Consider the following 14,537-nt stretch of genomic DNA (forward strand, 5'->3'; position numbering starts at 1 on the left):
CATATAAAAATCAAGTTATACAAAATTTAAGCAATGCAATTAGCAAACTTGCCAAATGGATACGTGTAGAACACTCCACTCAATAGCATACTTTTCAAACGCAGTGGCACAGAGTCCAAACTTAGCCTGTATGCCGTAACTGTAAAACAAGTCTCAACAAACCTTCAAGGAATTAATTCAAATGAAATATGTTCTCCAACCACAATGCAATTAAGCTGGAAATCAATTAGGAAAAAAATAAAATAATTTGATGACCCTCATATATTCGGAAGTTGAACAGATATCTAAAGTAACCCATCTGGGGGTGCCTGAGTGGCTCAGTCGGTTAAGCGTCCGTCTTCAGCTCAGGTCATGATCTCAAGGTTCATGGGTTCAAGCCCCGCATCGGGCTCTGTGTGCTGACAGCTAGCTTAGAGCCTGGAGACTGTTTTGGATTCTGTATCTCCCTCTCTCTCTGACCCTCCCCTGCTCATGCTGTGTGTGTGTGTGTCTCTCTCTCAAACATTTAAAAATTAAAAAAATAAATAAAATAAGTAAAATATAAAATAACCCATCTGCCAAGGAAGAAATCATAAAGGAAATTTGAAATATTTTGTGTTTTTTTAAAGTTGGTTTATTTTTAAGAGAGAGAGAGAATGTATGTGTGTGTGTACATGCATGAGCAGGGGAGGGGCAGAGAGAGACAGACAGAGGATCCCAAGCAGGCCCCTAGCTGTCATCGCAGAGCCCTACTCGGGGCTCTAGTCTCACAAACTGGGAGATCATGACCTGAACCGAAATCCAGAAGTGGAAGCTTAAATGACTGAACCACCCAGGTGCCCCTAAAATATTTTGAACTGAGTAATAAAATTACTATATATCAAAACCTATGGACAGGGGCGCCTAGATGGTTCAGTCGGTTAAGGGGCCAACTTCAGCACAGGTCATGATCTCATGGTTCATGAGTTCAAACCCTGCATTGGGCTCTCTGCGGTCAGCACAAAGCCCACTTCAGATCCTCTGTCCTCCTCTCTCTATCCCTCCCCTGCTCACTCTCTCTCAAAAATAAATATACATTAAAAATACTTTTAAAAAGGGGTGCCTGGGTGGCTTAGCCGGTTAAGCATCCGACTTTCACTTAGGTCATGATCTCGCGGTTCGTGGGTTCGGGCCCCACGTCGGGCTCTGTGCTGACTGCCAGCTCAGAGCCTGGAGCCTATTTCAGAGTCTGTGACTCCCTCTTTCTCTGACCCTCCCCTGTTCGCGCTGTCTCTCTCTCTTCTAGAAATAAATAAAAAACATTAAAAAAAAAAAAAAAACTTAAAAAAAACCCTATGAACAAAAAAACTTGAGTTGCAACTAAAACTATGCTTATAAATTTATATCTTTAAATGCATATGTTACAGAAAAAAGGCTGAAAAACAGTGACCTCAAAACTTTTAAAAAAAAGTGAAACCCAAAAACAAAAGCCAAAATATAGAACACAAATATACAATACGGGGAATAAAGGGAATCAAAAAAATCAAAAATTGGCTTTCTAAAGGACTATGAGTTTGATAACTGTAACAAGACTGGACAAGAAGGAAGGAAGGGGGTGCATAGGGGACAGAGGAATGGTCAGTATCAGAAGTGAAGATGGACAAATTACTTCAAATCAGACAGACATTAAAAATATTGAAGAGGACCTTATGAATACTAATAATTTTTGAATTTAGATGGAACAATCTTTTCTTCAGAGTAATCTCTACACCTAATATGGAGCTTGAGCCCACAACCCCGAGATCAAGAGTCTCATGCTCTACCGACTGAGCCATCCAGGCTCCCCATAGATGGAACAGTCTTGATTGTAGTGATGCTTCAGGAGTATATGCATATACCAAAACCAATCAAATTGTACACTCTACCTATGTGCAGTTTTCATAATGTCAATTATGCCTCAATAAAGACGTTTTTCAACTTTGGGTAAAATGAACAAATTTTTAAGAGGTGGCTTTTTGAAACTGACATCAGAAAATCTTGACAATTGGAATCATCCTACATTTATTGCCTACATTGAATTCATAATTTAAAATCTCACAAGGCAGTCTTTAGGCCCAAATAGCATTACCCGTGAATTCGACCAACATCTAGAGAAAAATAATGCCAATCTTACACAGACTTTTCTAGATAATAGAAAACCTTCCAAATTTGTCTTAAGAGACCAGTATATCCTTATATATCAAAAATCTGACAAGAACAGTATAGAAAATTAAAATTGCCAGTATCTCTCATCATTGTAGATGCAAACAGTCTAGGCAAAATGTTAGAAAACAGAAACCAGCAGGAATAAAAAACAATGTGTAAAAATACATCATGATTAAATTGTATCATCATTAAAAAATCAGAGCCATTCGCATTAATAGAACTAAGGGGAAGAAGTCAGTGATAATAGATGTGAACAAAACTTTTTATGAAATTCAACAATCATTGGGTGATATAAATGTTTAGCAATCTAGAAAGATAAGGAAATGTCAGTCTGATAAAGACATCCACAAAAAACCTAGAGTGAACACATCCTACTTAAAATATCAAAAACTTGGGGCATCTGGGTGGCTCAGTTGGTTGAGCATCCAACTTCGGCTCAGGTCATGATCTCATGGTTCATGGGTTTGAGCCCTGCATCGGGCTCTGTGCTGAGAGCTCAGAGCCTGGAGCCTATCTTTGAATTCTGTGTCTCCCTCTTTCTGACCCTCCCCTGCTTACACTGCTTATCTCTCTCTCTCTCTCTCTCTCTCTCTCTCTCTCTCTCAAAAATAAATTAAAAAAAAAATTTTTTAAATATATCAAAAACTTTCCTTCTAAGATTGGGAGCAAGAAAAAGATGTCCCTGAACACATCTTCTATTCAAAATGGTACTAGGTGATGATATGCATGGCATAGTATTTAGGGGGAGTACTGATGCCTGAAACTGCTTTGAAGTGCATCATAAAACAAAACAAAAAACAAAAAGAAACAAAAAACAGAAAAAGGATGGCTTGATGGATGGATAGATGGATGGTAGAATAAGTATGGTAAACTTGGTAAAATCTAGAGTGGTAGAATCTAAATGGTAGACGTAGAATGGTAGAATGTAAATGGTAGATTGTGTGTGGGTATCCACTGTAAAATTCTTTCAACTTCATTGTATGTTGGAGGAAACTAGTACCTAAGGTCTTAGCCCAGTGCAGCAATGTTTTTATAAAAAAAAAAAAAAAAAAAGCGGGGGGAGGGTGCCTGGGTGGTTCAGTTGGTTAAGGATCCGACTCTGGCTCAGGTCATGATCTCATGGCTTGCGAGTTCAAGCCCCGCATCGGGCTCTGTTCTGACAGCTCAGAGCCAGGAGACTGTTTCCCTCTCTCTCTGCCCCACTCTGCTTGCATTCTGTCTCTCTGTCTCTCAAAAATGAGTAAACATTAAAAAAATATGTAAAAAAAAAGATTCAGTTGGGTGGGAAGAAAATAAACTGTCATTATTTGCAGAAGACATGATTAAGTATAGAGATAATCTAAAAGAATCTACCAATGAACTGGCAGACTTAGCAAGGTTTCTGGATACCAGATCATATAAGAAAAATCACTTGCATTTCTATATCCCAACAAAAAATGGTTAATGCACCATCTACAATACCATTTTGAAAATCTATTAGAAAAAAAATAAAAATTAAAAACAAAAACCCATTAGGTACTCAGAGACCAATCTAAAAAAGGCGGGAGGGGGGAGTGAAATTAAAAATCAAAATAAGCGGAGAGTATTAGATTCATGGATCAGAAGGCTCAACATTGCTACTGCAGCTGCAATGTAGGTGAATGATTCCACCTAATTCCTCCCTTTACCCATCCAACACCCAGTCTTTTTCCCCACACAGAGAGCACCATCCACCCTCCTCAAAGAAGATAAGCTGAAAGCCCCACCTGTTCCTGCACTCGGCTTGACATCTGATCCCGGGCTTCCTTCCGAAGCACGGGAGGAACCGATTTGGCCTAGTATTTTCCCGCTGTGTTCAAACGAGGGACTCTGGCTTCTCGGCCACTGCAGGTCGATTCTCACCATCTACCACCCAGCCACCTCCTCTAAGTCAGTGGCACGTTTTACATCATGTTATTTGCAGCAATCATGTATATAATCGACCTTGAGCTAATTTAGGAAGAAAAGGACTTATTTCTGGGCATTAGGTAGCTACCAAATTCTTGGGTAGACCAGGAAACGAAGCTTTGATACTGTACAACCAGGAGAACTATCCAATTGCTGGTTATCCAGCTAAGGCAGCTTCGCTACTGCCCCACCCAGCACTCTGCACCCTTCCACGCAGCTGGAGACCAGTCACTAACTTTGCCCACAGATGCCCCGGAGGAGGCAAGTGCCACCACCTTGCCCCAATGCCCAGGCACCTGCCACCCCCCTCCATGCTCACTCCCACCCATCAGCCGATTGATTGGCTCTCCCTGGGGAAAGCCAGCGGCACACAGAACGCCAGCCACAAGGGGAACGGAGACAGCGAAGCCTTTAGCTTTCCACGTGGGCTGGAGTATGCTGCATGAGCCAAACTGTGGCTCCTGTCATTTTACCCCATGCTATTTGCATCTTAAGTGAGATAATACTTGGAAAATGTGATATAAATGTAAAGCATGGAGAATGTAAATTTTCTAAAGACAGGGATTTGGATCTGATTTCTGCGTGTCTGCATCCCACACCTAAACCAGTACCTGAGTCTCAAGAAATATTTGCTGAATAATGCCAGCATTTAGCACAGTTTCTAAAAGATGGCACGCACTAATAAATAATAGCTAGTACTATTGCAACGAGATAGGAAGTCCCAGAGAAAGTGAATGCACCAACCCAGCCCATATTAAGGGTACCAGCTCTGCCTGTCTGTAGCTCTGGCACCCTCTGGCTGGCTCCCCTCATACTCACAAAGGAGCTGCCCAGTTCCTGATGTTGCATCCAGGCATGATCTCATCTAGGGCACAGCTTGGGTGTGGGGCTCCTCTCCCAGAAGTCCCCTAACATTTCCATGCCCGGGCCTGCTTCCTATACCCATCCCTAACCCATCATTGGCAAGGAGAGGGACCCACCACCAGAGCAAACTAATCAGGATCTGGAGCCAGGCTGGACCAGCTATGTGGAGGAGGATGGATACCAGACTATGAATCAGGCTCCTTTAGGAAGTGGGAAGCAGGAGGGACAGGTAACTGACGTGTAAGCTATGATCAGGGCCGAGGGGGAGGCCAGAGCCAGGTTCCTCCTGAGAACCCCCAGCCAGGGCTCCTGAGTCCCAGCTCTCAGACCCTACAGATGCGTGAGGCTGCTCAGGGACCCAGGGACCATGCCCAGGACAAGGGCCTGTGGAAGAACAGGAGGGGTGCAGGTGGCTGCACCCCCAACATCCGCAGCCCCACCCTCAGCAGGGCTCCCACACGCAGGCCGCGTGAACAAATGGCGGCCTCCCGTCTCGCAGAATCCGTTTAATAGGAAACAGGACTTGGTGGGGAATGAACAATTTATGACAACCCCAGCCCTCAAACTGGAAACATCTGTCCTTGCCATAGCACCCCCTCCCCAGCCTAGCCCAGCCTAGCTCCTGAGGGGGCCCACCCAGCCTGGCTGGGGAACTCCAGAACTTTCTAGGGAATAACGTCAAGGAGCCCACAGCCTGGGAGGGTCTCCAGGCTCCCAGCTTGGCCCCCAGAGCCTCACAGGCTCCTAGCCTCACCCTGCTGGCCTCGGCACTGCACCCACCCCAGGCCATGGGGGGACTTAGGGCTGATGGTCCCGCAGGAGCCCTGGGCTGCACTTGGCTTTGTTTCCACAGGGGGCCAGGGCCTCACCTAGAGATGCCCCTTGGATGGCCGTAGCTTCGATCCCCAGAGCCGCCCCTTACCCATCACTTTGTCTCTTCTGCCCCCACTCTCTGCCCAGCCTACCCTTCCCCTCCTTGTCTCCCTGACTCCCTTCAAGGCCAGGCTCAGAAGTCATTTGGATCAGGCAGCCCAACCCCAGCTGGATAGATGACACTGCCCCCCCTCTGGTCCCCCTGGGGCCACTGTCAGGGCCCCTATTCCGCTAGACGCTGAAGCTCTTCCAGGTGACAGCAGCGGAGCGCCGGCACCGTGCCCGGCCCTGCTGGCATCTCAAGGCCCCGGTGAACACGGAGCAGCAGAAGTGATTCAACGCACCTGGGACAAAGAGTGCCCGGCAGGGATGGGGCACACGGAGCCCACAGGCAGAGGCTGACACCCACACACAGCCCCCACGACGGCCGCTGTGTGAGGCAGGGATCGGTGTGGTCCCCGGCCCTACTGGAGAGAGAACCCGGCCACACAGCAGCCGCCCGGCTGCCTGGTGTGCATCTCTGCAGCGTGCGGCTGTCTCCAGACCTCCCCACCGGGCCTCGGTCCCCGGGCCTCGGTACCCGGCCTGGAATGGGATGGGATGACCAGCCTGTGGGGAGCAGGGCTGCAAGAACGTTGGAGATGAGACCCAAGAAGCGCCCGGACGGCGGGGGCTTAAAACACGGTAGGCGGCTTTGTGGTGGCGGTGGCCTCCAGCAGCTTGCCAGCCGTGCTGGCTCCGACCTCAATTCACGTGGATGACAGCAATGTAGAGGGAGTATCCCTGGAATTGAAGAGACGGGGGAGGCAGCAGGGGACCCCGCTAGGCCCCAGAAAGCTCTGCCCAGAGCCTGGCACGGTGGGCCTGCTCAGGGGCCATCTCATGGGTGGGGGGTAGAGGGGGTAAAGTTCTGCACGTGGCCAGGGCAGATCATGGGTCCTGGCTGTCTCTGATGAGGTCTCGGCCAACCGACCCCATTTCAATGCAGCCCCCTCCATTCCAGACCGGACCAACCGCTGCCCTCCCTGGGCTCCCTTCACCACGGCCCTGCCGCCCCAGGTCTTCCAGGGGGCAGTGCACCTGCCAAATGGCATCTTCCTCCCAGTCTCGGGTGGCCCAAGCTGCCATCTGGACTGCCCTGGTCCTTGGTCCCTCCGAGCAGCTGGAGGTCATGCCCATTAGACAGACAGGAGACTGAGGCCCAGAGAACGAGCAGAACTCGCATTCTTGACTCTGCTCCTGTGTCGGCTCCCTGCCCCTCTGCTGCCCCAAAGAGACTGGGGAGAACTGGCCTCGGGAGGGCGCCGCCGGGGAGGGCATTGCTGGCAGGGGCGATTGGGCAAGGGAGCTCAGGGGGCTGGGCCTGCAGAAGCCTGAGGGGCTGCTCCCCGCTGGGAAAGGCGTTTCTGTGCCAAAGCCGGCCAACCAGCAGTGCTCCTGAGTACCCAGGGTGGACAGCCTGGAAGGAGAGGCCCACGCAGGGACATTTCCCCCAGTCTCCCTCCCCTCCCCACACTAGGCCATCCCAGACCCGGGGCAAAGTCCCGTGTGCACCCCCCAGCCCCACACCAGTGCAGGCCCCCAGCCAGAACAGGTGCTCGCGGGGCAAGGGGAATCGGGGTGGGTGCAAGCACCTTTAGACCAGCCCCCCCCCCCCCCCAGAGAGCGGGAAGCCCAGACTCAGCCTCCCCCTTGGGTCCAGAGACCAGGAAGCCAGATGTCAGCTGAGGCGGCCATTCCAAACTACACACATCTTCAAAGCAGGGCTATTTTCCATGTCCTTTGGCAATTTTTAAACAAGTTTGTAAAACTGGAATCTTAATAGGTGACATATTGGTGTGTGTGTGTGTGTGTGCACGTGCATGTGTGTGTATGTGTGTGTGTGTGCGCATGCACACACACGTTTGGACCCCTTGGGTGGCTACTGCCGCTACAGCGTCCTGGGAAATGGGTGGGGTGGGGGTGTTTCCTAAAGGGCCACCGGCTTCACTTCCAGGTTCACTGTGTGCTACCAAAGAACTGAGGCCTCAGGAATTGAGGCTGGGGCGGGGGTGGGGGGGGCGGGGGGGGCAGGGAGAGGGTTAGTGCTCCAGAGCCTGAGAGAAGGCACCGCAGCCTTGGATGCCTCCCTGTCCGGGGGGTGGGGCCGGGGGGGAGAGCAGCACAGCCTCATTTGAAATCACTGCCGTTCAGCCCCTGACACTTCTGTGCCCTTCTCCTGTCTCCACGCTGAACCCAGATGTATTCTTGGTCTGCTCGGGCTTCCGTAATAAATACCACAGACAAGGGGGCTTAAACCACAGACGTTGATGTTTCTCATAGTTCTGGAAGCTGGAAGGCCAAGATCAAGGCGTTCACAGGACCGGTTTCTCCTGAGGCCTCTCTCTTTGGCTTGCAGATGGAGACCTTCTCGCTGTGTCCTCACACGTTCCCCCCCTCCCCCCGCCGTGTGCTCGTGTCTGTCCTAAAATTTTCTTGTTTAGTACACCAATCATATTGGCTTTGGGGCCGCCCTAATTTTACCCCCATTACCTCTTCAAAGACCATATCTCCAAATACAGTGGACCCTAGCTGTTAACACAGGTTTGAACCTCCAGGGTCTACTGACACACAGAGTTTTGTGGTGTAGTCTGTAAATGTATTTTCTCTTCCTCATGATTTTCTTTTCTTTGTTTTTATGTTTTATTTTTATTTTTGAGAGAGAGAGAGAGACAGCGTGAGCAGGAGAGGGAGACACAGAATCCGAAGACAGGCTCCAGGCTCTGAGCTGTCAGCACAGAGCCCAACTCGGGGCTCAACAAACTGCGGGATCGTGACCTGAGCCGAAGCCGGACACTTAACCAACTGAGTCACCCAAGCGTCCCTTCCTTATGATTTTCTTAACATTTTCTTTCCTCCAGCTTATTTCATTGTTAGAATACAGTATACAATGCATATAACATACAGGGGCACCTGGGTGGCTCAGTCAGTTAAGTGTCGGACTCTTGATTTCTTCTGTCATGATCTCACAGTACATGGGTTCGGTCCCACGTCGGACTCTGCACGGACAGCGTGGAGTCTGCTTGGGATTCTCTCTCTCTCTGACCCTCCCCTACTCATGAGCACATGCTCTCTCTCAAAGAAAAATTTGAATTAAAAAAAAATATATATATATATATAACATATAAACTATGTATTAGTCAACTGTTTGTGTTGTCAGGAAGGTTTCCAGTCAACAGTAGGCTGTAAAGTAGTTAAGTCTTGAGGGAGTCCAAAGTTACATGCAGGTCTTCAACTGCAGGGGGGATCAGTGCCCCTAACCCCTGCCTTGTTCAAGGGTCTATGCGGCCGCATCCTGAGGCCCTGGGGGTCGGGGCCTTCACAACCGGATTTTGGGGGGACACAGCTCAGCCCGTAGCACAGACACCATCCGTGACTTTGCTCCCAGCATGGTCCCGCTTCAGCCCGTCCATTTTTAACTCCCACCCCTTGCTTCCCTCCGCTGCTGGGCGCCCCAGGCAATGCCCCTGCTCCTACACACACACACACGCGTGCTTGCACCAACGCTCACCTGGACACACTCACACCCGGGACAGGGCCCTACTGGCCTCCAGCTCTGCCCTGAGAAGCAGGACCCTTCTCCCTGGAACTGCCCTCAGACACAGTGCCAGCCACGGTGGCCTCCTTGCTGCCTCTCCGAGCTGCCAAGGTCACTCCCCACATCAGGTCCCCCGCCAGGGCTCTTGTCTCCCCTGGTCCTCTGGCGGCCACCTCCTCCCTGGCCCTCAGCCTCTAAGGGGTCCACAGTCCCTGCAAGGTCACATTCTAGCTGTGCCTCAAAGTCTGGGTGCGGGACCCCATGAGGAAGGGCCCTGCCGGCACAAAGCAAGAGACAAGTCCTGGAATGCAAGCAGCTTCTGGGCCAGAGGAGGGCCGCGGGCCTGGCCCCAGTCGGTCCCAGATACGGTGGGGGCGGTAATTTTGACTCTGGGATCCTGAAGCAGGCCCAAAAAAAGCAGTTTCAGAAGAAAAGCCATTTGGTTCTTCCATTCTACACCTAGTCCTCTAATGGCGCCCGTGCCCCAGTGACACCCTTCCTGTGCTGCGGCCATCTTTAAACAGGACAGAGGGCACACAAAGACATTGATGTGAAGTCGCTCTCCAGATGCCATGTGGATGAAGTGTGTGTGTGTGTGTGTGTGTGTGTGTGTGTGTGTGTGTGTGTGTGAAAGAGAGAGAGAGAGAGAGAGAGAGAACGGAGCCATTACCTCGCACTTGCCTACCATCTTATCATAGTCTATGTGTGGGGCGCCCCCTGGAGTTAAGCAGTGCACAACCCATGCAAACTTCCTTGACTGCCCTGCCCTAAGTCTCAGGGCCCAGGGCCCTAGAGGCCCAGGCCCTGCTCCCCACCCCCTGCCTTCCCGGGCTGCTTCCTAGACTCCCCCATCCTGCAGGTTGAGTCAGGTCAGAGCTTGTGACTTCCAACTCCGCAGTCCCCCCAAACCGCCAGAATGCCCCTCTAGGCCCCTCGTGGCTTCCCCTTTTTGTCTCCCTGACTCAGCAGGGGAGGCTGCTCCCCGGCCAGGTGGGGAAAGCAATGTCCTCTGGTCCTGTTATGTACCTCCTACAGACACACCAGGGATAGTAGGGTGGCAGGGCGGCGTGACCTTGGCTCCGAGACTTTGGCAAGGCCCCACCCCTCTTACCTGAGTCATGGAATTCTCCAGAGGTGGGCAGGGCTGCTGCCTGGAGCCAGAAGAGGTGAGGTCATGGGTCGCGTCCACCACAGTCCCCACCCCTCCCTGCGCTGGGGCAGCTGAGCTCATGTTTCCGGGAGCTTACTCGCCTTGACCCGGAGCCTGGAGCGGGTGGGAGGGGCCCTGTTGCTGCATCTCCTTCTGGGCTTCAAGTCCCTTCCGTCTTTCTGTCCCCTCCACTCGAAAGAGAAGCCAGGAGCCTGGAGGGCCCCCAGGAGGGGATGAGAGGAAGGAGCCAGAGGGGGACTCTGTGCATCATGACAGAGAAGGGGAAGGACCAGGGCCATCTTCCCGGGGGGTGGGGGGGAGAGAGGGGGGGTTTTGGGGAAACTCTGGGGTAGGGTGGAAGGAAGTCAAGGTCTGACCGGTGGTGGTGCTAGACTGGTATAGGTGACAAATCCACCCTTGAGGGGTCTGAGCAGAGGCGTGTTTCGGCACAGGTGAGGGTGCGTGGCCCTCTCAGAGGCCCGTCCCCAGGGCTGCAGGGGCCTCGCGAAGGCAGGTACAGCTGGGCGCTGACAGCCGAGCGTGGAGAGCAGGGAAGGGCGGGAACCACGTGGCCTGAGCACCGAGCTCCTTGGCACAGCGCCACTCCCCCAGCCCTGACACGGACAGGCTGGCTCGTTCCCCGAGGGGAAACCAAGGCTTCGAGAGGGTCACAGGGGGCCCGCAGGGGCTTGATCCAGCCCTCCGGCCTCCGGCCCCTCTTCCCCCCAGAGCTGTGGCCCTTTTTCAGAAGTGGTGGGACTCGGCCCCACGTGGCTGGCCTAGGACAGGAGCAGCTGACAGTGAGGGTGGCCGGCGGTCAGGGGCGAGCAGAGAAGATGAAGAGACTGCAGACCTGTGAGTCTGCGGTGGGGACGGAGCATCTGTGCACATGTGGAGAAACCCCTGGAAGGTCTGGAATAAGGACAGGCCGGGACCCGGGCTTCCGAAGCCATCTCCCCAGGGGCAGGAAGATGACTCCAAAGCAGCTGGGCCCTAGAAATTCAAGGGGTTTGGAGGCAGAGCTGCCCAGGACCAAGGGGAGGGGGGAGGTGTCATCTGGGGACCTGCGGGTCATCAGACTTCAAGCCAAACCACAGCAAGTCACCCCCAGAGGCCCTGTGTTTGGAGCTGGGACAATCTGTGGCTATGGCTGAGGGTAGAGGAGGCGCAGGGTGTCAGGAGTGGCTTTCCCATGCTCCTCTTCGAGGCGCCGATCCCGATGGGGGGGGGGGTGGGTTGCTGGAGGGGCCGGGGATGAAGAGTTGGAGCCAGAGAGCAGCTTCGTGGGCCCTGCCCACCCTCCTGTCTGACGCGCCCCCTCATATGGGGGACACAGCAAGCTGGTCCCTCCCTCATGCTGGCTGGGGACCAGCTTTGTCACCCTTAGCAGTTACAGGAAGGGCACAGTGGTTGCTTTGGGGACTACTGAGGACAGCTATCTTTACTCACTCCCAAGCTCCACACCCACATACATACATTCTCTCTCTCATCACACGTGTTCACACACACGCACACACCTGCAGCCAAGATGTAGGCTCATGTCGTGGGACCCAGGGACGTCCCAGGAGGCTGAGTCGGGGGGACCTTGGCTGGGTGAACTCAAGAGAAGCTCATACTTCGCAGCTGTGGCTGTGGCCCTGAGAGGGAAGGGATTGTCCAAGGTCACCCAGCCCACGACAGCTCAGCAGCAGATGCCCCCGCCTCTGCCCAGGGCTCCTGGCTCACTTGCCCTGCTGTGCCCTGGGCCTCTGCTCCCTGAGGCAGGTGCCTGATGCCAGGTGCGGTACCGTGTGTCCCTGCAGTGGTCCCTTCCCAAGGACCCCACCCCCGGGGCTGGCTTCTCCAATTTGCACCCAGAGCACCAGCTCCTTGGCAGGTACGGTTTCCTTCCCACTGAGCCCCCACTTCCCATGGCCAGAGCTGAGCCCCAGCCCTATGACCTGAAGAGTAAGGAGAAGGATGGGATGACAGGGCCACAAAAGTGGCCATGCCAGCCGCCACCCCTCCCCCCCCCCCACAGCTGGGCCAGGAAGCACGGGGGCGAGGGAGGGTGCCAGCAGGGCCCTAGAACTCGGGAACCCTGTGCTGAGGGAGCAGTTTCCTGCTCTGTCATTTACCAGGTCTGTGACCTTGGGCAAGGACGTGCCCTCCCTAGATCTCACTCTCCCATCTGTGACACGGCTTTAATGAAAGCGTCCACCTCAGAAGACTTCTGCAGGGGTTAATTGTGATAAGGCAGGTAGAGCGTGGTGGGGGCTCAGCAGATCGAAATCATTCTCACCAGGGTCCAGGCAGCAGGAAGCCAGCCCGAGGCGGTCGCCGGTGAGGAGTGACGATGGGCCAAGTCAGGGTCCCAAGGAGGGAGAGGTGTCACTGCACCAGAGCTGGCCCAGCCAGCAGGTCCCCGGGGACCTGGGCTGTTGATCTGTGCAGGGTGTGAGGGGCGGGGTCTGCCCAGGGCTCAGAGGCCCAGAGAGAGGCTGGTGAGATCAGGGGTTCCCAGGGGCTGCCAGCCCTCCACTGCAAGGCCACCCAGAGCTGCGTGGATGGTGGCCCTGGAAACAAAGGTGGAATGTCTGCGCCTGTCCCCAAACCTTGAACAGGGCCATGGGCATGGGTGAGGCCAGCAGCAGCTGGCCAAAGGCTGCTTCTGGCCTCCATGGGCGCCAGGAGTTCAGGGACACAGAATGCCTGCTGTCCTCCAAACCCCAGATCAAGGCCCTGCAGGGCTTCAGTTCAGGGGTTCCCATTAGCCCGGGGCACAGCCCATCCACCCACTCCGTCCCCTCTCTGGACTCCCCGAGGGTGAGGGCAAAGCCTTGGCCTTGGTTTCCCCGATGGTGCCTGGCAAGGCAGGTGCTGATGTGCCGCAGCGGCCTCACCCCGAGAGGCTCCGTGGATGTGTCTGAAGACAGAGTTGGGTGTGTGGGTGGGGGGAGGTGGAGGCCAGATGCACCCAGATCCACACCAGGAACAGACAGGCCACACTGAGCCCTTGCATTCTAACCGCCCCGATTTCTCTAGGTTTGGTGCAGGGGGAGGAGGGAGGCTTCTATTTCCAGAAACCCACTGGCCCTCAGGGCAGCATCTTCGGGTGAACCCTCTCCCTCCCGGGCCTCAGTTTCCTCCTCCTGCGAGTCCGTACCTGCCTGGTGCACCCGAGGCCGTTCCCGTGAGCACTGAGGTCATGGCTGGGAAGCTGTGAGGTTCCTCCAGGAAGACGCGCCGTAAATACCTCCTTGGTCTCATTATCTTCATTAGGGCCCGGGAGCCCAGGCGTGACAGCTGAGTGGGTGGGGAGCATGAGTCGCCCCAGAAGAATGAGGCCTCTCCTGGGGACGAGGGAAGAGAGAGAACGGGGTTTCAGCTTGTGTCCAATCACAAGGCAGGAGGCGGAGGGCCCTGTCTGGGCCTGGAGAGCCTCCGAGCCCCGATATTTTCTGTTTGGTAGGCGGTACCTTCCTGGAAACAGAGCGCCCCATCCTGAGACTTGGGTGGGAATCTGAGGACCCAGAGAGCTCCCCTCCCTGGGGAGGATGCAAAGAATGAGGGAAAGCAGCACGGAGTTCCAGCAAACAAACCTGAGCAGGAGGTGGTCCTCTTGCCATTGCTGGAACATTCTTATCATCATACTGTATCTTAAAACCTCTTACGATAAAAACACTCAACAAACAAGGGATAGAGGGGAACTTCCTTACCCTGATAAAAGATTTCTGTGAAAAACTCATGATGGACATCATGCTCTCTGGTGAAAGATTAAAGGCTTTCCCACTGAGATCACAAACAAGACAGGGATGGCGGCCGCCACGACTTCCTTTCAACCTTGTGCTAGAGGCTCCAGCCGGGTGGCCAGACAAGGAGACACATGGAAGGAAGACATACCACTCCCTCTGTCTGCAGAAGACATGATCTCGTAGATAGAAAATCCTAGGGCGCCTGGGTGGCTCGGTCGGTTGAGTGTCCGACTTCAGCTCAGGTCATGAT

This window comes from Hyaena hyaena, unplaced genomic scaffold (genome assembly GCF_003009895.1).
Source record: "Hyaena hyaena isolate Hyena2069 unplaced genomic scaffold, ASM300989v1 scaffold_33, whole genome shotgun sequence".
NCBI lineage: Eukaryota > Metazoa > Chordata > Mammalia > Carnivora > Hyaenidae > Hyaena > Hyaena hyaena.